A 24,856-nucleotide genomic window follows, 5' to 3' on the forward strand; every position below is an offset into this window, starting at 1 on the left:
CAACTAAAAAATAAATTTAAAAAAATGAAAAGACCACCCATGCCTGCCTGTACTCACATACCTGTGCTTGAATTGATCATGCACCTGCATTTATGAAAATATATGAAAACATACAGAAATGACTCAGCTGGTTCAAGGGACTCTGACAGCTTATTAAGTTCCAGGAAATTTTCGGTTGCATTTGTAACCCTGAACCTACACATTCTTCAGGAAAGAATTTCTGACTGTGGGATTCTGATACTTTATTCTGGGACTTTCTCTCCCATGACTCAGTGTTTCGTCCTGGACACAGCACTGAGGAAAGCATCTGACACCCCTCTGAAGTGGGTGTCCCTTTGGGCTTTCCACTTCTGCCCCTTCTTGTCCACACTTGCTTTTATGAAGTGACCCTCATGTTAACCTTTCTAGGCAGAGCAAGTCAGGCCTCTTCAGGCATGTTTTCTAAGAGTATCAGGCTGCGGTTCTTCCTTGTGCACACTGGAGAAGAGGGGCTCCACAGGGGGGCACCTGGGAAAGTGACCCTTGCTCGTTGGGCTAGAGGTCTCAGGTTTTTAGGGTTGTCTAAATTGTGAAATTCTTCAGGGTCAAATGGAATAAAACACAAGAAGCCAAGAACCCTAACTGGAGATCCCTTTAGTCAGCCCACGCTGTTTGCAGCTCAGGAGTCCTCTCCTGGATGCAGACAGAATGATCACTGGGTCCACATTCCAGGCTCCCAACCCTCCTCCTCCAGCCTCCTTGTGGTGGAGCAATTTCCTTCACTTCAAAGGAAGCTCCAGGTGCTGGGAAGACTCCAGGGGTGTGGCCCAGCCTCAGAATCTGGCTCCCTCTCTGTACTGAGACATGTATCCTCTTCCTTTCATCCCAAGTTGACTTTTGGAGCTATTCCTAAATGCATGGGTCTGCTTTTGAACTCTGAGAGTGAGAAAGAAATGTAGTTTTCCTTAAGTTATTGACCCTAGTTTTGTCATGACACTTCAAATTAGGTAACTGCAGAAAGAACCTGGAGGGATAATTACACATGTCACCAAAGAGAAAATGCCACAACGGAAAGGGTAATAAGTAGGGTGTGGGAGATTTAGTGTAACACCTGGTGGTTTGTTGTGCAGCAATGGTTAACTGACACTGTGTCCACCCCTTGGCAATGCAATGCGTCTTTCCTCAACTAAAGGTGGGACTTCTTCTGACTACACGGGCTGCTGTTGGGACAGTGGGAATTCCAGAAGCTTTGCATCTTCCACTCCTGCCCTCTTGAGACCTTGAGATTACCAAACTGTAAAGACACTCAGCCTAACCTACAGGTGAATGAGTAATCTTAGGAAGAGAACTGAGGCTCTAGCCAACAGCCAACACCAACTCCCAGACACGGGTAAGCCCATCTTGGACTTTCCTCTGTGGTGATCACAGGCAAAACCTTTAGCTCACCAACCCACAGAATTGTGCCAAATAATGAATGATAGTTATTTGAAGGCACAGAGTTTTGAAGTAGTTTGTAAAACAGCAACACCTGATTATTACAGGGGCATGAGCATTTTAATTTAGTATCTTTATTTTTCTAGTTTTCCGTGTAAAATAAAGCACATTTTCTATTTTTTCCCCCTGAGACTTTTCTTAGAAATCTAGGAAAACATATTCCCTACATGGTCACAAATAATTCCTTTGTACTGTGCACTGCAAAGCTCACAGGAGACGGAAAATTTGCAAAAGCAGAACAGCATCTCATTTCTGCTCTTGCTGTCCCGTTCCCTGGGCAGCAGTGTACGGCAGTGGGAGGTCAGCATATGTGGACCAAATTAAGCATTTCACATGACACCTGTGTTGCTTTCATCCCATTTCCTGGGTACTTGAATATGTCACAAAATGGTCTGGTTGTTTAGCTTACCTGGCCAGCTCTGCAGATGTTCCCTGTTGCCTCACTTCTCTATATCCATGGCTCTCTAAGGACCCAGCCTGGAAAAGGAGAACATTTTTTCAGTTAGTGGAGAACTGAGCTCATTAATCAAGAGAATAGTGGTTGTAGTAAGATGAGTGGTAGCAGCTAACATTTGTTAAAACCTGATAAATATGCTGGTTGCTATGCCATTCATTTTGCATGAATTAGCTAATTTAGTCAATTAGTTCTTTGTCATTTCCACGAGGACACTGAGGCACAGATGGGTGAATTGATTCTTACTGTTACCAGGCGAAGCCTCAGCTCTTAGCAAACACCCTGGCTCTAAGTGTAGCTCGCTGTGAAGACACAGAGGTTTAAACTAAGGAATTCCAAAATAGTCACTTATAAAAGTCCCCCGGCTAAAGTCACCCATGTTACAATCTCTTAAACTTTTGAATGTCATATGTACTTCCCATTAATCAAGAAACAAAATATTGAGCATATAAAGCCATCTGTGTCTGAGCCGGTTACTATAGAAAGTTATACAATAAATTATAATACAAAAAAAAAATCATCTGAGAATCTTGGTTCTAAAGGGGTTTATACTATTTTGAAGAGACCAAAGTTACAAAATGAAGTAAGCAAAGAGTAAGACAGGATATAATAATTTTTTTTTAAAAGAGCAGAGAGATTTTGAGATCTTACTTCTTGCAGGAAGAATCTAAGTCATATTTCAGGTTTTCCTTTCTCTTTCTTGGAGCAAAATCACAGATTTCATTTTTGGATGTCACGGCACTAGAAGATGTTTCAATAGGCCAAACTAACCTGTGTTCGCAAGTAGAGTAATCTCCAGAAAAGAAAATTTACTTTGGGATTTAAGATGATCAAATCTGATTACTTCTCAAGAGGCTTAGAAACCCAAAGCTGTAAACACAGCTGGGGAAATACTTGAATACGGGTCCATAAAAACTCCAGCAAATAATCCATTTTCCTGGCTCATGACTTGGACACTACTCCATGTACATGAATCTATAGGAAAGCAGTAAATATTTTTATACAACCTTGTTGGTGAGGAGAAAAGAAAAATGTATAGATTCATGCCCATCCACATCATCTCTGTGCAGACTGTAAATAGCTTCCTTGTTTTAGCTGAGGTAAAGGCAAAATGTTGTAACCCAGGAATGTTGTCTAATCAAATCTATAAAAATTGGATGTGTCTTCTCAAAATTTAGAGTGCTGACAGAATTATCTTTGATTGGATGAAAGTAAATGTTCCATTTGTTGGCCAGGAGTCAACAATAGAAATTGAGCCAATTTTCTTTTTGCAGAAAAATTTTGACTGATCAAAACCTTTATTTTTTTTTTCTGGAAGGCTAAACATCTATGTATCAACAGTTATCTCTGGTAGAAGAATTAGGACTGTTGGCTATTTACTTGTCTTTACTTATTGGTGTTTTCGACATTGTTCGGAATAACATCTGCTGTTTTTATAGTCAAAAGATATTACGATTTTTGTAAAAGCAACCACCAACCTACTTAATTTTCTTACTAATAGACATTTTTTTTTCATTCTAAACCATTTAAGTAAATTACCTCTAACTACTTTGCTTATGAAATAAATCTTTGTCTTTGACTCATTTTTAAATAATTTTCCCTGCTAGGAGAGTTCTTATGATCACTGTATCTAGAAATACATGTCAATGTTAATGATATTTTGATGCAGGACTTGAGTCTTGGAAAAAAATTTACTCAGAAGAGGAAAGAAATTATGCCTTAAAAATTTCTTTTTCAGATGACTTGCTGTGTAGTTCATTAGCAAGAGACACAAAAAGTACTTTCTAAAATAATAATGGCTCAGAACCTTGCTCTTTGAGATAACAAGGCTCTGTTTTCGCAGGTGGCCTTCTACTCAAAGAACAAAAACTGGAAACATCCATTGAATTGCCCTGTTTACATGTGTTGAGTCATGCTAATGGGACAGAGCTCAGAGAGCTCCGGGTACAGAGCCCTTGTGTGAAGGAAAGACCAGCCTCAGCTTCACCACTCCCAGACGCCCATACTTTTCATGGTGTCTCTCCAAAGACACCTGATCTATTGGGGAGGACATTTTAAGCAGTGCTGCCAATAGAAAGATAATGCAAATCATGTACAAAACTTAAAATTTTTGCTAATTACATTTTAAAAAATAAAAATAAAAAGGCAAGCTCATTTTAATATTATATTTTATTTAAATATATCCAAAATAGAATCACTTCAGTTTAAAAGTGTATTGAGATGTTATATTTTATTTTGTAAATGCTTTTTAAAAAATTTTTCTTTAACACTTTTAACATCATTTTCTTTGTAAAAGAGCTCAGGACACACACGGCTGGTGGGTACCCTAAAGGGCAGTGCAACTCTAAGATGAAAATGTTATAATCAAGCAGGATTACAGGATTTTTTTTTTTTTTGGTACCAGGAATTGAACCCAGGGGTGCTTAGCCACTTAACCACTGAGCCACATCCCCAGCCCTTTTTATTTTTTATTTAGAGACAGGGTCTCACTAAGTTGCTGAGGCTGAATTTGAACTTGTGAAATTCCTGCCTCAACCTCCTGAGTGCTGAGATGACAGGTGTGCACCACTGAGCTCAACTTGGATTATAGGATCTTACAATCATTTTTGTACTATAATTTAATACTATAAAATCAATCCTGTTAAGCATAAACTCAATGGCTTTTAAATTTTGCACAAGCTCAATGTGTAAAATGTCATATAGACAATAAAATAAACTTTTAACCAGAACTTAACTTCCGACTAGAATTGTTCCATTAAGTTCCAGTCTCTAAATATTTTTTGTTTAATAAGTGTCATTTTCATCAGAGTCCATCGCTTTTCTTTGTTGAGTTCAGCTGTTTTCTCTTGGCTTACGTTTTCAAGGATTTCCATCAAACCTTGTTTTGATACCTTCCCACTTAATTGTTTCTCTTGTCTTCTGTGTAAGATAATTCTCTGCTGCTTTAGTTTTGTTCAGGCTTTATAAGTTACTTAACTTGGCCTCAAACTGACTTGTCTAGAATTTGGACGAAGACTCTGTTTCCCAGAGCTTTGCTTCCTGTTATATTCCATCACAGGGATCCGCTGGACTGCCTGGGCACCCCCAAGTTGGGGAAAGCAGCACTGGCAGTGTCCTTGACCTATGGGGCAAGCACCTGCCACCCAATTCGGTGGTTTTTAGTTTATTCACAAGTCTGTGCCACCATCACCACTATCTAATCCTAGAACATGTACATCATCCTCCTTCAAACCCAAACCATTAACATCACTCACTCTTCCTTGCCTCTTTCCCCAGCCCTGGTAATCCCAATCTGCTTCCTATCTCTATGGATTTGTATGGAGATGTTATATTTTATTTTATAAATGCTTTAAAAAAAATTTTTTTAACACTTTTAGCATCATTTTCTTTGGAAAAGAACTCAGGACACACATGGCCGGTGAGTACCCTTTTCATATACATAGAGTCAATGTAATCTGTGGCTTTTTGTTCCAAACTCCTTTCACTTAGCATAAAGTTTTCCAGTTTCATCTATGTTGTAGCAGGCATCAGGACTTTGTTCCTTTTTATGGCTAAATGATATTCCATCGTATGAATATATACCATGTTTTGTTCAGCTATTCATAAATGTATGGGGCTGTTTGGCTACTGAGAATTACTTCTATGAACATGCATATAAGTTTTTGTGACACTGTATTTGCAATTCTATATAGCATACACGTAGGAGTGGGGTTGCTGGGTCATATGATAATCCTATGTCGAGCTTTTTGATGAAATACCAGACTATTTTCCAAAGTGGTTGCACTGTTTTACAGATCCATCAGCAACATATGAAATTTCCAATGCTCCACATCCTTGCCAACCTTTATTATTGTCTGTCTTTTTTATTATAGCCATACTAATCCAAGGTCAGCTGGTATTCTCATGGGTTAAGAAAATATAAAAACCATGGTTATAAAACACAAGAGGATAATATACTATTCCTAAAGATTTAAAAGATTAGGAGCTAAACTCACATTTGCCCAGTCTATTTGTTAAAAACAAACAAACCACCTTGAGGCTTTATGCAAAAGATTTTAGTCTCTCTGTTCCATTAGCAAGTGTGGCGAGTGGTTTTAGGAATGTTAATTAATACCGATTTATAATTACTGAGTTCTTTACCTATATTAGCTCATGGAATCTTCACATTAACTTAGGGGGTAAGTAATATTTCTATCATCTGCACTTTATGTATGTGTATTCTGAGGCTTAATAATAAATAGCTTAGAGTCCACACTTTTAGCCTTATTTATTAACATCCCTTGGCAGGAAGTTATTGAAGGTCTCCTCTAGACCAGTGGTTCTCAAAGTGTTGTTCCCAGGCCAGCAGCAACTGCATTACCTGGAAGGATAGTAGAAATGCAAACTCTTAGACCCCACCCCAGGTGGGATCTATCATCCTGAGCTATAACAAGCCCTCCGGCTAACTGATGCAGGCTAGTGTTTGAGAAATTTTTTTCCTGGAACAAACATAACATAGACCAATGTTTATAGAAAAACTGTGGGGCAGACCCAGTATAAGGTGTTAGGTACATTCAGTTTGAGCATTCAATACTGAAAAAGACACAGCTGTCCCTCAGTGTTTAGATTCATGTGACTTTGACAGATGAGTGGATCAGTGTTAACTTGGAGGGTAACACATTCTAAACAAAGCTGTGCATGTGATGACCCACCCAGGGAAGGGGCTGAGTAAGTTTCCCTGTGGAAATGACTTAGGAGCATCCAATAAACTTGGAAAGACAACATCGGTTTGAAGATATCAAGTATAGTTGTTGCCACTGTTACTTCCAAGAGAGAATCCAAATTCTACAGGGGGCCTTCAATACATTGTAACACTGTAACTGACTCCAGCTGATGTCTCTGCCTGTGTCTCCCTTGTAGTTCCCTGTTACCCCAAGTGTGGTGCACAAAACCCACTGACATCACCGGGAACCTATTAGCTTTGTTAGTGAGGCAGAATCTCAGAGCTTGCTTCTGACCTAGGAATCTGAATTCACATTTAACAAGATCTCCAAGTGACTTGCATGCATATGAAAGTTTCAGAAACTCTGCTCTGGGGACTGGAAACGATTCTCAATTTTCCAACCTGTCAGATGATAGCACTGTGTAGAACCCTGTGCTTGGGATATCCTACCCAGGACGTTTGACAGAATCACACAGGAAGTTAAGAAGACTGGGAGGTCACCAGGGGTGAAGGAGAAAATCTAGTTTCTACTTCTGAAAAATTTGCATTATGATTTCTTATTATATTTTGGTTTACCCAAGCCCACCTCAAAGGGCAAAGGTGGTGACATGAGACAAGGTCTGGGTTGACAGCTGAGTCCTAAGTTGCATGCTGATCACAATGAATTGCTTTGGGTCTCTTTCATTTCAGACCCCTGGATTGTCTCCTCATTCATAAATGAAGGAATTGGAGTGAGTGATCTTGCTATATGCAGCCGCCCCCCTCACCCCCCTGCTTACATATACTCATGAGTCTTTTTAAGCATGAAAATTTGAAGATTTTTGGTATGTAAGTCTCTTTGGAAATGAAGGTTTTATTTGAACAGCCCTCTGGAGATTAATAATCATTTCTCATAATTTTATAGGCAAGTTGCACTGTTATGTTTCCCCATACATTTTTTTTAAATCACTTATTGTATATGTAGTGTTTCATGAGAAGGAAATGATTAAACAAAACCTGCCTCAGGTATGCCAGAAGCCAGGAAGAGTGGATTTTGATCACAAAAAAATGGCATTTGCAATAAATCCAATTCTATTCTGAGTGATTAAGTTCTTCAGAAAACCTATTGACTTTTCAAAGAGTGCGTGGATTAGAAAATACTGACAATTTTCAAACCATCAGCCTTGCATGTTAATGCCCTGGTGTCGCGGGAGGGAACAGTGCAACCACTGTTGGCACACACTGGGCCTCTCAGCCCTCGGAGCGTGGCCACCTGATCAGCGTGGAGAGACCATGGCTCCCTGTTTCCTCCACCACTCTCCTGCCCCTGGCCGGCAATGGACCATTATCTCTGATTCTGAAGAGAGCAACTGAATGCCAGGAAGGAAGCTTTCCAAATCAGTATCAGAAACAAAATCCTCTTCTTACAACAGGATACGGTAAAGAAAACAAGGGAGGAAGTTCATGAGAGGGAAAGGTTTAAGACTGTAAACGAAAAATACTCGGGAGAAAAACAAGACATCCCTAACCCCGTGCAGTTTCTTGTGTTTACAGGGAAAATATCAATTGCTGGAGAGACGAGAGGATGGGAGAGACTGACATAGGGTGCCAGAAAACGTGGCTCGTCTGTGTCACAGGACTTTACGATCTGACCTGTGTGCCTAGGAGTCACTGGTGTTTTCTTTCTCAATTTCATTTCTCATTGAAGAAAAATATTGTTCTTTGGGAGGGAGTTTTAATGAGTGAATAGAGTTGCACAAGATAGGTGGAAACAGATTGTCCTTTCATTAGCCAGAGATGAAAAGGAATGTTTTATGGTGACATTTAGCTGTAAAGAGCTTTAGTGACTTATTCTAGCTTGGGGTTGGAAGAGATTTCAAAATGGTGCTGATCTCATCACTAAGAGGGACCATCCTGAACTGATCACCTGAATACATTTTACAACTGGAATCTGCAGGGCTGACTTTGTCTCAGTTATACCAGAGGATGGTGCGTTTAATGAATGCAGAAGAGACTCAACTCCGTATTGCATGAAGGACAGAAGATGAGAAGAGAGTCATGTGTATTTATCATATTTTTGTCAAGAGTATTGGAATTTCCTGCTAGGAAAAGGGTTATGGTAGAATAAAATAGAATTTTAACCAAGCCTCAATTGTAGTTACTTGGATGTGTTTCATTTTTTTTGTGAGAGGTACAGCATGTATAGCTATCAAGAGATTTATGTGTAGGTCTCATATAATCCTGATACAACCCCATGAGATAGGTTTATCACTATTCCCATTGTACTGAAGCCCAGAGCAGTTAGTATCTCGCTCAAAGCTGCACAGCTAACAAATAGCCAAGCCATATCTGTGTGTACTTAGACCTCAAGTGCTAAATTTCGAACTTCTTTTAGTTTAAAACACTGGCTTGTGTTCCAAGATCTCTATATAGGTATGTTTTTCTGATTTCTAAGTTACTCATGAAAGCTAAGCTCTTCATACTATCCTTGCTACTCATCTCTGCAATCTGGGCTCTCAATTATTCCTTTGCTAAAGCTGCTCTAAGGGGCACTTGACCACTGAGCCACATCCCCAGCCCTATTTTGTATTTTATCTAGAGACAGGGTCTCACTGAGTTGCTTAGCTCCTCACTTTTGCTAAGGCTGGCTTTGAACTTGCAATCCTCCTGCCTCAGCCTCCCGAGCCTCTGGGATTACAGGCATGTGCCACTGCACCCAGCTGGGATAATTCTTAATTTGACTCTTTTGTACCTTTTAGTATTATCTTATTTCTCTTTTTTCCCAAGCGATGTTCTCTTTAGTTGTGACTCCCCTAGATGCCCTCCCACCTGCTGAGACTGACCTGGCATAGGCATTCATGCTTTCTAACTGCCAAACTTCACGGACTTTCCTGGGACCCCTCACCTTGACCTCTCTGCAGCATTGAGTCTTACAGACCTCCCGCTTTTTGGAGGACTGCACGTGCATATTAAGCACACAGAAATTTATTAAATGATTGATTAAATAAAATATTTAAACTTTTTCTGAATTTCTAAACAAAATGTATATATGGGTAAAGGCCAGGAAAACTTTTTCTCTTTTCTTTTTTTTTCTTCTTTTTTAAACATATAAACATGATTCTACATTTAAAAAATACTCATAAGAAAATGATTCCAGGACTGGGGTTGTGGCTCAGTGGCAGAGTGCTTGCCTCACACATGTGAGGCACTGGGTTTGATCCTCAGCACCACTTAAAAACAAATAAACAGAATAAAGATATTGTGTCCATCTATAACTAAAAAAAATTTAAAAAAAGGAAAATAATTCCAGTTAAAGGAAACTGCTCAGCATAGCAACAGCTCTCTTTTGTAGAGTAAGGAATTAATTCAGTTGTTCTAAAAGACATATATATTTTAAGGTTAATATTTGAGAAACTTGCAGGCATATCATGTAATAATTAAATCAAAGTGAATCAAGGACCTACATGTAAGAGAAAAAGCTATAAAACTCATGGGAAAACAGAAGAGAAAATCTTCATGACTTTGAATTAGGCAATGGTTTCTTACTACAACACCAAAAGCACAAATAACAGAAGAAAAAAGCAACTGGTTTTCATCGAAATTAAAAGCTTTTGTGCTTCAAAGTACATCATTGAGAAAGTGAAAAGATAACCCCTGTAATGTGAAAACATGGACAAATCACACATCAGAAGAGGGATTATTTATATTAGAATAAATAAAGAACTGTCACAAGTCAAGCAAAGAAATAAGCTGTATTAGTCCGTTTTCATTGCTACAACAAAACTTCTGAAGCCAGGTAATTTATAAAGAAAAGAGTTTTATTTAGCTCAGAATTTTGGAGGCTGACCATCCAAGAGTGGGTGGTCCCATTCATTTGGCTTCTGACGAGAGTCCTCTGGGCTGTGACACATGGCAGGTGGCATCACAGTGGGAATGTGTGCAAGAGGAAGGGATCACACAGCAAGACTAGAAGCTAGAGAGAAGGGAGGGGCCAGTCTTGTTCTTTTATAACAACCCTCATTGATATTTTCTGAGGGCAGATTTCTGCAATGAGATATCCCCCAATGAACTAGTCACCTCCCACTAGACTCCACCAATGAAAGGTCCCGCCACCTCCCTATAGCACCACACCAAGGACTAAGCTTCCAACATATGAACCATTGGAGGACTTACTCAATTATATCCAAACTATAGAATAAGCCAATTTTAAAAATGGGCAAATGATTTGAATAAATATTTCTCCAAAGAAAATACACAAATAGCCAATAAATTCATGAAAAGATGCTCCATATGATTAATTGTTAGAGAAAGGTATATCAAATGGAGATATCACTTGATACCCACAGGGATGGCCAAAAAGAAAAGGAAAATAGGCCTTTGGGAAAACATTGAGGAGGTTCCTCAATATCTCAGAATAATTGAGAGCAGGGACTCAAGTTGATATTTGTACACAGATGTACATGGCAGCATTATTCATAATCGTCCAAGGTGCAAGCAACCCATGTGACCACTGATTAATGATTGGATAACCAGTGTGGTATATACTCACAATGGAATCCAACGCAGCCTTAAAAAGGAAGGGCATTGTGACCCAATGAGCATATTATGCTAAGTGAAAAAGGCAGTGACAAAAGGACATCTAGATTGCATGATTCCACTTACACGAGGTCCTTGGATTAATAAAATTCATAGAGACAGAAAGTAATTTTCAAGGGCTGAACCAAAGAGGGGCAATGGAGAACCACAGAGTGGGCCCAGGGTTGCCTTTTGGGGGGATGAGGTGTTCTGAAGGTTGATAGTGGTGATGGTTGCACTGTCTTTTACATGAACTACGACCCACTGAGTTGTATATTTTACTCAGGTGAATTTTATGCTGTGTAAATTGTAATTCAGTATGTCTTTGTACAAAGGTAAAATGAATAAATAGAGGTTTGTGGCCTGCAGACTAGTATTCATTTCCTCTGTCATTCAAATTCTCGTTGAACACACTGAGCCAGGGGCTGGGCGAGGTGCTGGGCATAACGGCATTTTGAAGCCACCCGCTTCAGTGCAGAGACCAGGTCACTGGGGCATCAGCAGCCATATGGATAGTAGAAATTGGGGGGCAGCCAAGATAGAAAGTCTTCTCTTCTCAGTCAAGTGTCATTTCTTCACATTCTTTTGGCCATAAATAGGCAGGCCAGAGAAAGGAGACGAGCTCTCCGTCAGCTATCTTGTGATCCTCAGTTCCTTAGGGGCTTTAGAATCATGAGAACTAAAGTCTTGAGAATTAAGTTCCCTTTTGAAATCTAATAAGAACCACACCAGGCGCCCATCTTTAGCATGAATCTGGAATGGAAGTGGATGCCAGATGACAACAAGACCTCTGGGGAAACTTTATCCTTCATACGTTTTGGACAAAACAGGCGTGGCACGTGAGGGCTTCTCCTGTCCCCTTCAGCTACCTTTGCTCCAGGTACACTCACTGGGGTGCAGCGGGGCTCTGGCTCAGGATGCTGGCAGCTGTTCCCAGCCTTTCTCCCTCAGGCTAGCAGTGTCCCGGGGGAGAAGGAGAGCTTAGCTAGGGACAAGACTTCCCCAGATGGTAGATGGGGACCAGATCTGTGTTTGCCTAGGAGTCTCGCTGTCCACTGGAGTCTCGCCGTCCACCGAACTCTCTTTTCATGTCCTTGAAGGTACAGGGTGGACCTCAGCATGTATTTATCATCCTTCCTGATAGATGTAAATTGCTCAGGAACACATCTAAGAAAAGCCCTGTCAAGTGTTGGTAAACTGATTTGAGCAATCCTTTTGAAAATGTTACTTTTTTCTAGGTAACTTATATGGACTCCCACATCATTTCCATGAGAATTGCGGTTAATGGTGGGAGACTTTTAATTTTAAAAAAATCATATAATTGTTCAGTGAAAGCACCCCTTTTCTGTGTTCAGGTCAGTCCTGAGTCAGACCTATGTAGATGGATGCCACCATCTGTATACATTTAACACTCTGAGCCGCTCTGGATCCTTGAAGCCTCCTTTTCTATCTATCAGTGCTCCTCAACGAAGATCTAAAAGTTCTTGGTGCACATGGGAGGAGGGATTATTAATATTCAGAATAAATAAAGAACTTTCACGAGTCAAGCAAAGAAATAAGCTGTATTAGTCCATTTTCGTTGCTACAACGAAATTTCTGAGGCCAGGTAATTTATAAAGAAAAGAGTTTTATTCCGCTCAGAATTTTGGAGGCTGACTGTCCAAGAGTGCATGGGTCCTCACCCTTCCCCTTAGGTAGGCCTCCATCTGCACTCCCGCTGGGTCAAGTGGAGCCAGGTTTATTTCATTATGACTACGGAAGTCTGTGAGGGAAACTGCGTATCGGAAGCAGCCAGACGCAATCCTGGGTGTCTGTTTACAACACTCCAGCTTCAGAGGCCTCTTCAGGTTTCCAAGTAGGAGAGAAAGTGAAAATCACTAGAAACCAAATCATCTCTGGAATTTCTATTAGGCAAAGCTTGGAGGCAGCCATGTGGTTGGAAGGTTGGGAGTGAGTGGAACTTCTGTCCCTAAGACAGTCCTTGGGGCATGCACCCAGGGTAGGATGTTCACCTGAGCTGATAAGGGGGTTCCTGGAGGTGAGAGCGGCAGCTGAGCACCCCTTCCTGCCCGGCCATCCCTCCATGCATCCAGGACTGGACACAGGATGGGAAGTTGTGCCTAAAAGACAGAACAATGGTGACAAAGTCCTTTCAACCAAGAAACAGACTGAGTTTGGGCCGACTCTCTCAAAGGGGCAGACTTTCAGTGCTTACTTAGAGTTCGCTCTGGCTCTTATACCCTCACTATGACCGTGTCGTCTGCCTTCTGAATGGTTTCCCCCTGGCTTGTCTGCACCACCAGCCGTTGCCCTGCCCAGAGCTGATCAAAACCATCAACAAAGCCATTTGCCTCAAAGATGAGGCAACAGCACTGAACTGGAGGTATGGGACGGGCTCAGACCCAGGGCATGGGAGAAAAGACACCCTTTCTCAGTGTGTGCTCCGTCATTGGGGTGGCAGGTGTGGCGGTGTGGTTGGCCTGCAACTCATCTCAGCAGATGTCACCTGAAAGACACTAGGCCAGCATCTTGGCTTAATAGAGCCTCCCTTTTGTTTTTAAATATTACAGGTACATTTCAGATTTTAAAAATGGATGATCCTGTTTAAAAAATAAAGATCCTCTGTATGTGCACACAATAAAGACCATAATTACATCTGTTTTTCTCATTCCTCCAAAATACTAATCCATTGAAAAGTCAAAATCTATACAATGTACCTGGACTATTTCTTCTATTTCATTGGTGCACGTGCACACACACACACGTTAATGCTACATAGTATTTCAGGAGCTTGTGCTTAAAACAGAGGCTTTAATGGGCTGGGGATGTGGCTCAAGCTGTAGTGCGCCCGCCTGGCATGTGTGCGGCCCGGGTTCGATCCTCAGCACCACATACAAACAAAGATGTTGTGTCTGCCAATAACTAAAAAATAAATATTAAAAAATTCTCTTTCTCTCTCTTTAAAAAAAAAACAGAGGCTTTAAAATTAATAACAAGGCACAAAAACATTTTGTCATTTAGAATTGGGTACTTATATAGTCAATCTTAATTAATTGTGGATTTCATAGTTGTGAGTTTGACTTCTCCATAAAACTTAATTGTAACTACCAAATCTATATTCATGGTGATTTTGTGGTCATTTGTGGACATGCCCAGAGCTGCAAAAATTTGAGTCACCAGATGCACACATTCCCAGCTGAGGTTGAACAAGATGACGTTTGCCTTCTTGTTTCAACAAGTCGATTTACAACCACACTTTCACATTTTTGTGCTTTCTGTTCATGGTGACATCACCTATTACCCGCCGCCTGCCTCCCCCGCCTCTGCAGCTTCTCCTCTTCCTTCTCCTTCTCCTTCTCCTTCTTCTTCTTGTACTGGGGATTGAACCAAGGGATGCTCTACCACTGAGCTACATCCCCAGCCCTTTTTATTGTTCATTTTGAGACAGATTCTTGCTAAGTTGCTCAGGGTCTCGCAAATTGTGATCCTCCTGCTTCAGTCTTCTGAGTCACTGGAATTACAGGTGTGTACCACAGTGCCTGTCTGGTGACTTGTGCTGAAGAGCTGTCTAGTGTCCCAAAGTAAAGAAGGCTGTGAAGTACCTCACAGAGCAAATACATATATATTAGGTAAGCTTTGCTCAGGCATGAGGTATAGTGCTATTGGGTGTTTGATGTTAGTGAATCAACAATATATATTAAATAAGCTGTTTTCAATTACACACATAAAACAAGGTTGTTACTGGATGGTTGATTAAAATGTGACTAGATGCTTACAGTTCTCCTAGGAACAATGGTTCAGAATTTGCTAATTTAGTGTTCACAGAGACATAAGAGAACTCAAGTATCAAGAATTCACTGAATCACATCTATGAATACACCACCAGTGTAACTCTGTATCATGTACAATCAAAGGAATGGGAAATTATAGATCACGTATGTATGACATGTCAAAACACACTCTACTGTCATGTATATCTAAAAAAATTTTTTTTAAAAATTTAAAAAGAAATAAAAAAATAAAATGAATTTACTGAATCAGGCTTAAAAGTAGAACAGAAAAACAAGAATAAAGCTTAAGACCCTCTCCCAGGTTGGGTTAGGGTCTGCTTGCTTGTAGAAGCCAGCTGGGGGAGACCAGTCCAGGTGAGCCTACAGGGCACTAGCCAGAACTTTTCAGTGGGTTCCACTGGCCAGAAGTGTGGTCCTATGGACTGGGTCAATCTGGGATGTGTGTGTTCCAGACATGGTGGGGGCAGGGCAGAGGGCCATGGAATTAAGGAATGCAGTTTCTTGGAGACAATTTTAGCAGCCAATGCTATTCTTTCTGGCCTTGTGTGCAATGAGGGTGATGGATGGTTCTTCTAATCAATTGCAGCTTGACTTGGAAAAGAGTCAGGCTGGCCACTGAGGGGAGAAGGTTGGTACTGGGCATGTCTAGGGCTGCATTATCACAGGACTTGCTCAGTGTCAGGGCAGCTACCTGGAATTGACTGCTGCAATGGCTGAGGCTTCAGAACTGAACTGGGCACTCAGAGTGGGATTTCCAGTGACCACCAGGACAGCGGCTCCTTCTCCTCTGGTTTCCCATCCTTCCTTTCCCTTCACAGTCAGAGGCTGTAGCGGGTGTGTAGAGAAAGCTGTTATCATGCACGGCTCTCCTTTGCTGACCTTTGGCCTGCTGCTGCAAGTGCTACTGCAAGTGACTTACAGCCACTGCCTTCTTCCACACAGCTGCACCTTTGAGGTATCACCCCCATCACCATCCCTCTGCACCCTGGCTAAGAGGGACAGCCCATAGGCGATAACCGACTGATATGGTGTACAGAAGTCTGCTCCCTCATCTCAAGGCAGGATGAATTCTCAGGTGCAATTCATGCTCCCTGGGATCAGGCTAAACCTGGCCCTGCAACAGCTATCTCCTTGCTTGGAACTGTCCCCTGCTCTGTCCTGCTTCTGTCACATCCTTTCTCCTGAGAGTACTTCCTCAAGAAACGCTTTGTACAAGAATCCTTATCGCAGACTCTATTTCTAGATAAGCGAAGTCAAGTAGGTGATGGGGAGGCAGGGGCAGAAAAAATATGAACTTTGAAATCAAATAGATCTGGCTTTAGACCCAACTTCATTAGGGATTAGTGGCAGGAACCGAAAAAGTTAGCTGGATTCCATGAGCCTTTGTTTCCACCTTCACATATATGCAGAAGGACCACATATCACTTGCAAAGATGTTGTGATGATAACATTAAATGTAACAGGAAAATGGATGTGAAAATCTATGGCATGGGATAGGGATGCAGTGATGTCAACCTGCCCCGCCTCCTAGAACCTGGAGACCCTCCCTCCCAGCTTCCCTCTCCACTCTCCCCGTGGGTCCCCCTACACAATGATTTTTGGAGTCTTGCCATGTCCTCCTTCTTCTCTTGAGTGTCTTCCTCTTTCTATCTCCCTTTCCCAGGGTTTCTTTACCTATTTTTTGCACTGCTTTTCATTTCCTTCGGCCATGATGAACTCAGAAAAATGCATGTCCATTCTGTGGGGTACACACAGGGAAGCTCCATGAGGTTATCAGTTTCTGTAGGCTCAGCAAAGTTAGGTTTGGGTTCATTTTCGTAAACAGGACTCAGGGGACTGGTTTGTGGCTTTTCCTGACATAGTGTTTAGCCAGGGAAGGATATGCTATTTTCCTCACAAGATGAAAATCAAGGCCATTAAAAACCAATCATAGTGGTGCTTGACATAAGAGCCCTCATCAATCTTCCTCATCTGAGCCAAATGGTGGCCCAGAAGGGAGCCCATCCCCACAGTCAGGACATGAGACAAGAGTTTACAGACTCGGCCACAAACTGGCGGTGAGACCCTGGGGAGATTGCATCACCTCCTTGAGGTCCAGTATCTCTATCACCAGAAAGGCTCTACAGTGAAATATGTGCCAGCTACTCCACAAGGGACCTGCTGGGATTCAGAAAATAGTATTTGGGAGGCACCGGAACCCAGTGCAGAAACTGGGAACAATACATTTTGATACTAATATTCTTGTTACGAACACCATGAAACCATTGCAAATCACTCATCAGGTCATCGAGCATATTGTTTTTTGTCAGCTTTTTCACTGCTGTGACTAAAAAAACCAAAACCAGCACAATTGTAGAGGAAGAAAAGTTTATTTGGGGGTTCATAATTTCAGAGATCTCTGGCCATAGACAGCTGGCTCCATTCCTGGCTCACATGATGATCAGGAAGTAGGGAGAGACTTCACTTGCCAGATACCAAATATGTACCCCAAAGCCACGCTCCCAGGGACCCACCTCCTCCAGCTACACCCTACCTGCTTTCAGTTACCACTCATTTAATCCCATCAGGGGAATTAATTCACTTTATTGGATTAAGGCTCTCATAACTCAATCATTTCTCCTTTAAACCTTGCATTGTCTCATGCATATAGCTTTTAGGGGACACCTCACATTCAAACTATGAGAATACTGTGATCTACATCCTCTATGGTAACACCATGGAAAGGGTGGAGAATCTGAAAGTCACACATTAGCCTTATGTACCCAATATTAGCCACTCAACTGGATTTTTATTGTAATTATTTTAATCACAAGCCCAGTAGAACAGCCTGAGATAATTAGCACTTAATGTCTGCCCATCTCAGTTTTCCATTCTTCTGGCGTTGATACTCCATTTCTTCTGGAGAGCTCCTCCTCCATCCCCTGGTCTTAGTGCCACTGACAGGTGTGACATTGGCCAACCAAATCACCACCTTCCATGGCAGAAGGTGGGTGCAGGACCTGGCCTCAGGAGACCATAGTCCATTTCTCCCTGGTCATGAATTGGCCCCAAAGGTGGCCGATTGACTCAGTCAATGATTCCTTCTCAGCATGTTTGAGCTCTCTGACTTGTAACCAAGCAAGTTAGGATCTTTTCTGTCCCATGGGGTGGGATGGGAAGAATGATACCAGTTCCCTATAAAGTACAATAGTGCAGTGGCCAGATGCTAGTGGGGTGGGAGTGGGGTTGGTGGGGGTTACGCGGGGGGGGGGGGCAATCAGTATTGTTGGAACCAGGTCCCCTCCTCTAGACTTCCCTGTTTTGTGAGCCAACAACATCCCTCTGTTTCTTTAATCAGTTTGAATGAGCATTACCTCACATAATTCACTATAATGTTTAAAAGAATCTATTTTTTAAAATATAAATTTCCATTAAGATAGATATTCTCCTTCCTCAAGCATCTTATAGTAAAGAATATTTGCCATTTGAATAGAATGAGTCTATTCATCATTAATACATTGTAATTATTCAATAGTATTACAAAAAGACATAGGACTGATACCTGATAAGTTGTTGATTATTTAACATAAAATCTATGTATTGGGAAGTAGGGGCATGATTTGATACATGTTCTGTTAACTCATCTTAAAAAGCCATCTTATATTCAAAACATTGAAAACATCCAAGAGATTAAAAATGGCCAAGTATTCGTCTTTGGGTATCTCAGGGTTTAGCCTACTACTTTTCATATCAAGGAGACTGTGTCTACGTAAGTCAAGTTTACATTTTCTCACATCTGTTTTATATGCACATATATATCTAGGAGTACTTCTTGTCCTAACTGAAGCTGGGAAGATATAGAAAGCTGTAAATATTTATGTGAATGTGCATAAAACAGCAGTGTGGTCTGATGTGGCCCATGTTGGGGGACTAGGAGTATTAGATTCCACTTTTGGCTGCATCACTAATTCCTGGTGTGACCTTAGGTCCGTCAACTAGTATCATTTACGTAAAGGAGATACTAATATTTACTGGCCAGCACTCTAAAAGCAATAACCTCCGAGGACAACGCCTGCTATTCAGAGTGGAAATCAAAGAGGAATCTCACAGAGGCCGCACATCTATTACTTTATCTTTCTTTCTTTTTATATTTCTAAGGAGGAGGAGTGTTGTGGCTGAAGGGATACAGCATCCTCGACAGGCTTCAGGGAAAACAAAGCTTGATTGTCTCTAACATATTAGCTTACAGCTGCCTATGCATGTCCCTGTGGTTAGGACACAACATGACCACAGCAGCCAGGTTTAGAAATGTCCCTCAGAGAAGATCATGGGAGAAATAAATGATGGCAAAGGAATTATGATGGCATTTGAGACTCTAGTTAGACCTTCCTGTCCCTTAGAATACAAATTGGGGGCTTGGGGGTGTTGCCCCAAAGTGGAATCTAATTGCCTGTTTTATGTGAGGCCCTGGGTTTCATCCCCAGCCCTGGAAAAAAAAGAAAAATGGAAAGAAAGAAAGAAAGAAAGAAAGAAAGAAAGAGAGAGAGAGAGAGAGAGAGAGAGAGAGAGAGAGAAAGGGAAAGACAACTTGAGCCAGAAGGATTTAGTGTTAAGCTGATTTTGTTCCTCATCTTGTGACCTTAAGCAGTTGATTTCACCTTTAAGTATAGGTTATTTAACTGTAAAACAGAAAAATAATATTACCCATACTTAAGTGTGTTGAAACCATTACACAAAATGTCCAAGAAGCACCTGATAAACTCTGGTTTTCTGTCCTCTCCCATTTGCCCTCTTACGTGGAGAGCCATTTGACACAAGGACAGACAGCAGACAGAGCCACCTCCATACTTTCCTCTCTGAGCAGACTCTCAGCACCTTTCAGTGCTGCACTCCTGGTGAGCCTACCGTCGTGTGTCCACATTGGACTCTGAAAACATGTCTTGGATCTATTTTGTCTCTTTCCATCAAGGAACGAACAACCACATACCAGGAAACATGTTCCCCTGAACTTGAAACATTTGGAGTGAAGGCACTGGAAGCTTTTTCTCCTACATGGAACCAAGGTGTCCACCCTCCACCCCAAAGAAGCAGCAGTAGCCTCCGAGGTGAGGATCTGGGGATCACAGATGGAAGATTCTTGAGCTGCATTAATAATTAGGACTGGGTAATGGCCTCAGTTGTTCACTTTCCTTTACTGCTGCGAGGACAGGATATAGGTGAAGGCAGTTCTACAAGAGGAAACCCAATTTGTACTGGCAAAGAATCTCGTAGTACAAAGAAGAGAATCCCAGGAACTAAACCACGGGTAGCCTCATGGTCACTGAGCCATAGTCCTGGGGAAAGCACAGCCCTGCCCACCCTCCCAAAATTGTGTTTTGCATTTTTTCTAAGTTCTGGTTTTCAAATTGCTTTAGGAACTTCTTTCCAATGACCAAAATTTTATGACCCACTGAAATAATTTGTTTGTACCAAGCCTTGCCTGAAAAACATATAATCTGAATTAGCAGAGGTCAGGGCACAGCCCTTATGAAGTTTTCCGAAAAAACTTGAAAGTGAAAGAGTGAGCTCTCCCAGTCAAAAGTAAATACTCATAAATAATAATTCCTTTGTTAGCAAGTGCTCTGCCCTGTACATTTCTTTTTGCATGTTGTTGACTTTTTCATGGCCCTGTGAAGCTGCAGCATTGTTAAATCCACACAGCATCCTGAGGGAGCATCCCTAGTGCTGTATTTCATAACTTCTATGAGACCAAAGGGTGGACCGTGCATTCTTATTTTATGTACCACCCAGAAAGAAAACAAAATGCTGCCATTTAAATGACAATGCATCACCAGTTGCAAAACAAAGCAAAACAAAAACCTCACAGAATTTCAGAGAGGTTCAAATGGGAAATAATGAGTGGCTTAGAATTGATGGGATACAGACTTTCTCCTTTGCAGATGAGGACATTTACGTTGTGTTCAAGGTCAGGACTGCTGATGGGGTCTAGACCACCACTCAAACTCAGACAGACTTCTTCCCAGATGGATTCTGCTCAACCAGACCTAGCAATTTTGATGCTGATCTTGGGAGCAAAACAGAAGATTCCCGTCACATATTCCAGAAACTAACACTTTAGAAGAAAAGATTTTTTTACTGAGACATGGCAGCCATCCTGGTAATGACTTTAATAAGACAAGACAAGCTGTTTTCCAAGGGAAGTATAAATAACCACCTGCCTTCTGTCTTCATAATATATTGTATTTATACAACACAGGTATGATCAATACTTATTATTTGCAGATTCCATAGTTTTAAATTTGCCTATTCAATAATTCTTTTTTTTTTTTGAGGGGGGTATAGTGATTAAACCCAGAGGTACTCTACCACTGAGCCACATTTGCAGCCACTTTTATTTTTAATTGTGAGACATGGCCTCACTAAGATGTCCAAGCTGGCCTTGAACTAGTGATCCTCTTGCCTCAGCCTCCTGTGTTGCTGAGATTACAGGTGTACATCACTGTGCCAGGCAATAAAATGAATGCCCAATCAATCAATACTCAAAGTGCTTTTGTGGTCATTTGTGGACAAGCTCAGAGCAGTGAAAATTTGACTTACCAGATCACACATCCTCAGCTGGGGCCCAACAAGGTGACCTTAGCCTTCTTTTTTCAGAGGGTTCTATAACAAGGGCTCTTTTTGAGGCCTACTTATTGGCACATTTTTCTCATTTTTGTGCTTTTAACTTGTGATTTCACTGTTTCAAATGGCCCTTCAGTGTAGTGCTGAAGTGTCTAGTGTCCCAAAGCTTTAAGAAAGTTGTCATGTGTTTTAAGGTGCAAATATTTACATTAGATACCTTCCTTCAGGCATGAGTTACAGTGCTTTTTGGACACACGTTCAATGCTAAAGAATCAATCATGTGTATTGATAAGGTTTCTTCAAACAGAAACACACCTAAGACAAGGCTATGTATTGATCATTTGATGAAAATGTGGTGACCAGAGACTTGTAGTCACTCAGCCTATTTCTCCCTAACCAGAATTGGCTGCATTGAAGTGCTAAAGTGTCAAATGGCCTATTTCTTTTGTTTTCATCTTATAAGCGGTTCATGATCATGACCACAAAACCCAGTGGAGGAGACAAGTCAGAGGAATAATCAGGAGTTATATGTATATTCACATGCTAAGTGAATAGCATGTGAATTTTCTAGAAGTCTAGACCCCCCACCCCCCACCCCCATGCCTTACTCTGCTTACATGAAAATCGGCTCAATAACAAGATCTAGAAGGAGACACAGAGACCTGACTGATAGGATAGTGGTGGTAGAAATATAGATTTTTAACTTTCTTTTGTTACTTTTAACTCTTTGGAGATTTAGGTGTTAAAACAAGAGTGTCATACAGGTAAGGAAGCAGCTCCTCATGAAGCAGGTTTGGGGAAAGCAGCCCAGAGAGTCACAGGGAGGTGGCTGCACATCTTTCTCCCCCGGCAGTGCCTTTTTGGCTGCAGAACAAGATAACTCCATTACAGAAGTAGCCTGGAGATTTGAGTCAATCTTTTAGCCTAATCTTTGCAAAAACCATAGGAAAAAGTGAGAAGGAAGAGGAGTAAGAGAGACAGTCTATGCCCCTGGTGCTTTCTGTGGAAGATGGAGCACTGGTAAGTGCATCAACAGCCACACGCCTCTTTGCTAAAATATGGAAGTTCCGGGTGCTTTTGTTTTAAACCTTGATGTGATATTAACAATAAAGAACCGTCAATTTAGGGGAAAATACTGCAACCATAACCCTAGGAAATACATCCCTGTAGGGGGAGCCTTGACAATGGTGGAAACAATCAGTAAGACTGCTGTTATAAAAATACTGAGACTTGCTGGGGTGCAAAAGAAAATGCCACACAGTATCTTACAGAGAGGGTAAGGACCTTGGCAGGTGGATTCTTTCCTTGTGTCCAGTGAACTGATTTTCCCCAAATTGTGCACTGGCTCCTTCTCACAAGAGTTTTGAAAGCAGATCCAGGTTTCAGGTTTGACTCCCATGAGCTATGCTTGGACAGTCTTTGTTTTTCCCAGTCTGGTCGGCACTCCTTCCGGGGCCTCCCTCAATCCTTGGCTGGAGCTGAGCCCTGGCTGTTGTTGGGGATGAAAAGGTATTGGAAGCCCGGCTGCTGTAATTGGAGCTTGCACCTGCAGAGCCCGGCTTTGGAGGCAGCACCGATTCTGTTTCTTCAATGAACACTGAGATACTGCACGGGTTTTTTGGCTTGAGGCTGCTGGAGGGGATCCAGGTTGCTGGGCCACCTTCTCTGTTTTGGGGGAGTGGGGGCCACCCTCTTCCCTCTCCAGAAGGGAGGGATCTTAGCCATGCAAATCCATCGGGTGTATTTTGATCTCTTGCTTTTGGTCCCAAGAGGAGAGTTAGCAGATAAAAGGTGCCCTTCAGGAACAGTAAGCCCTAGCATAGCAGGGCTCTCACCCACCAAGAAGCGGATATGTTGTTTCTGAGTTCCTCACACTTCCTTAACAATTGCCAGACAGGGCTGAGGAGTGATGGCCACAACCCTCAAGTTCATTCAATCCAAGGAGAGAGAAATGGTGGAATTTCTTAAGTGGACCAAGTGACTATGCCTCTGTCCCTGCTCCTAACACACAGGGCTCCATCCTAATGCACATATTTAATATCACAGTCCTAATGAATTTTTTCATACATATATACCCATGAAATTATCACCACAATCAAGATAAGGAGCATATCCATCACCCCCAAAAGTGTCCTCCTGGTCCCTCCACCACATCCCCAGGCAAACACTGATCTGGCTCCTATAACTCTAGGTCGTCGGCATTTTCTAGAAGTCTACATAAGTGGAATCAGACAGTGGGCATCCTTTTTTTGACACTTTGGAGACTCATATTGTGTGGGACAACACTTCTCACAGTGGGGTAGTATTGCATGGTGTGGACACAGCATAGTCACAGTTATTCAATCACCTATGAATGGGCATTTGGGGTGTCCCCAGTTTGGGGCTACTACCAATAAAGCTGCTGTGAAAATATGAGACTTGCTGGGGTACGACTCTTTGGACGGGGGTAAGTTTCTATTTCTCATGAGTAAATATTTAGGAGTGCAATGGTTAGATCCTATGGTAGGCTTATTTTAATTTGTTCTCATAGAATTTTCAGCACTGATCAGAGCATGTGGGGAAGAAGCTGGGAGCCCAGGGCCTTGTAGCCCTGTGCATTCCCCATGCGCCTTACTCTGCTTACATGATGCAACGGGGCTCATCCAAAGTCAAGACTGGTTCAGGCCACTTTCACGTTTTACAGCTCATGAGAGATTAACAATCAAAGAAATCTCAAAATAGAGATATGAAATGATATATTTTAAACGTTCATTTGGAACAAATTAATGATTTTGAACATATTTTTAAAATTCAGCAAGCATATAACTTTGGAGGTTATGTCAATATTTTAGATTTGAGACCTATTCTGGGGCCTGGGATGAATGGCCTGGTGGCCTGCCACTGTCACCTTATGATAGGCCACGAGAAACCAGCACCACACAGTCCTTCTCACATAGCCTCTATACCCCTAAAGTCATATCTGGCATGGGTATTATAACCCCTTGTGCTGGGGGTGGGGGTTGTCAAATGAATGCACAGGTATGGCCTGGAAGAAAGGACCATCTCCAGAAGGTACCCATTTCCTGTCCAGATGGTAATCCTGACCCTGCAGCCTTCTGTGGGGACTCTTGCTCCATCCACTTACAAGTTGGTGATACCTGAGGCTTGCTTGAGGCTGGTTGGAGTCCCAGTCTTTTCTGTCAAGTTTGAGACCAAAATGCTGCCATGTCTAGAGATCATTCTCCTTGAAGAATTACCAAAGACTACCCACTGCTGCCCAGGAAGCTCCAACCCCTGGGGACT

At 41.8% G+C, this 24,856-nt stretch overlaps 1 protein-coding gene across 2 annotated transcripts in view; it reads right to left on the reverse strand.

The window, feature by feature from the left end:
* Nucleotides 1-24,856, reverse strand: part of Lnx1 (ligand of numb-protein X 1) — a 166,082-nt gene that overhangs the window by 131,690 nt on the left and 9,536 nt on the right. For both annotated transcript variants that reach the window (XM_048784475.1, XM_048784474.1), the window contains exon 2: nucleotides 1,883-1,950. The gene's annotated coding sequence lies outside the window, so the exon portion shown is untranslated. The remainder of the gene's footprint in view (nucleotides 1-1,882; nucleotides 1,951-24,856) is intronic.

Source organism: Marmota marmota, unplaced genomic scaffold (genome assembly GCF_001458135.2).
Source record: "Marmota marmota marmota unplaced genomic scaffold, marMar, whole genome shotgun sequence".
In the NCBI taxonomy this organism is placed as follows: Eukaryota; Metazoa; Chordata; class Mammalia; order Rodentia; family Sciuridae; genus Marmota; species Marmota marmota.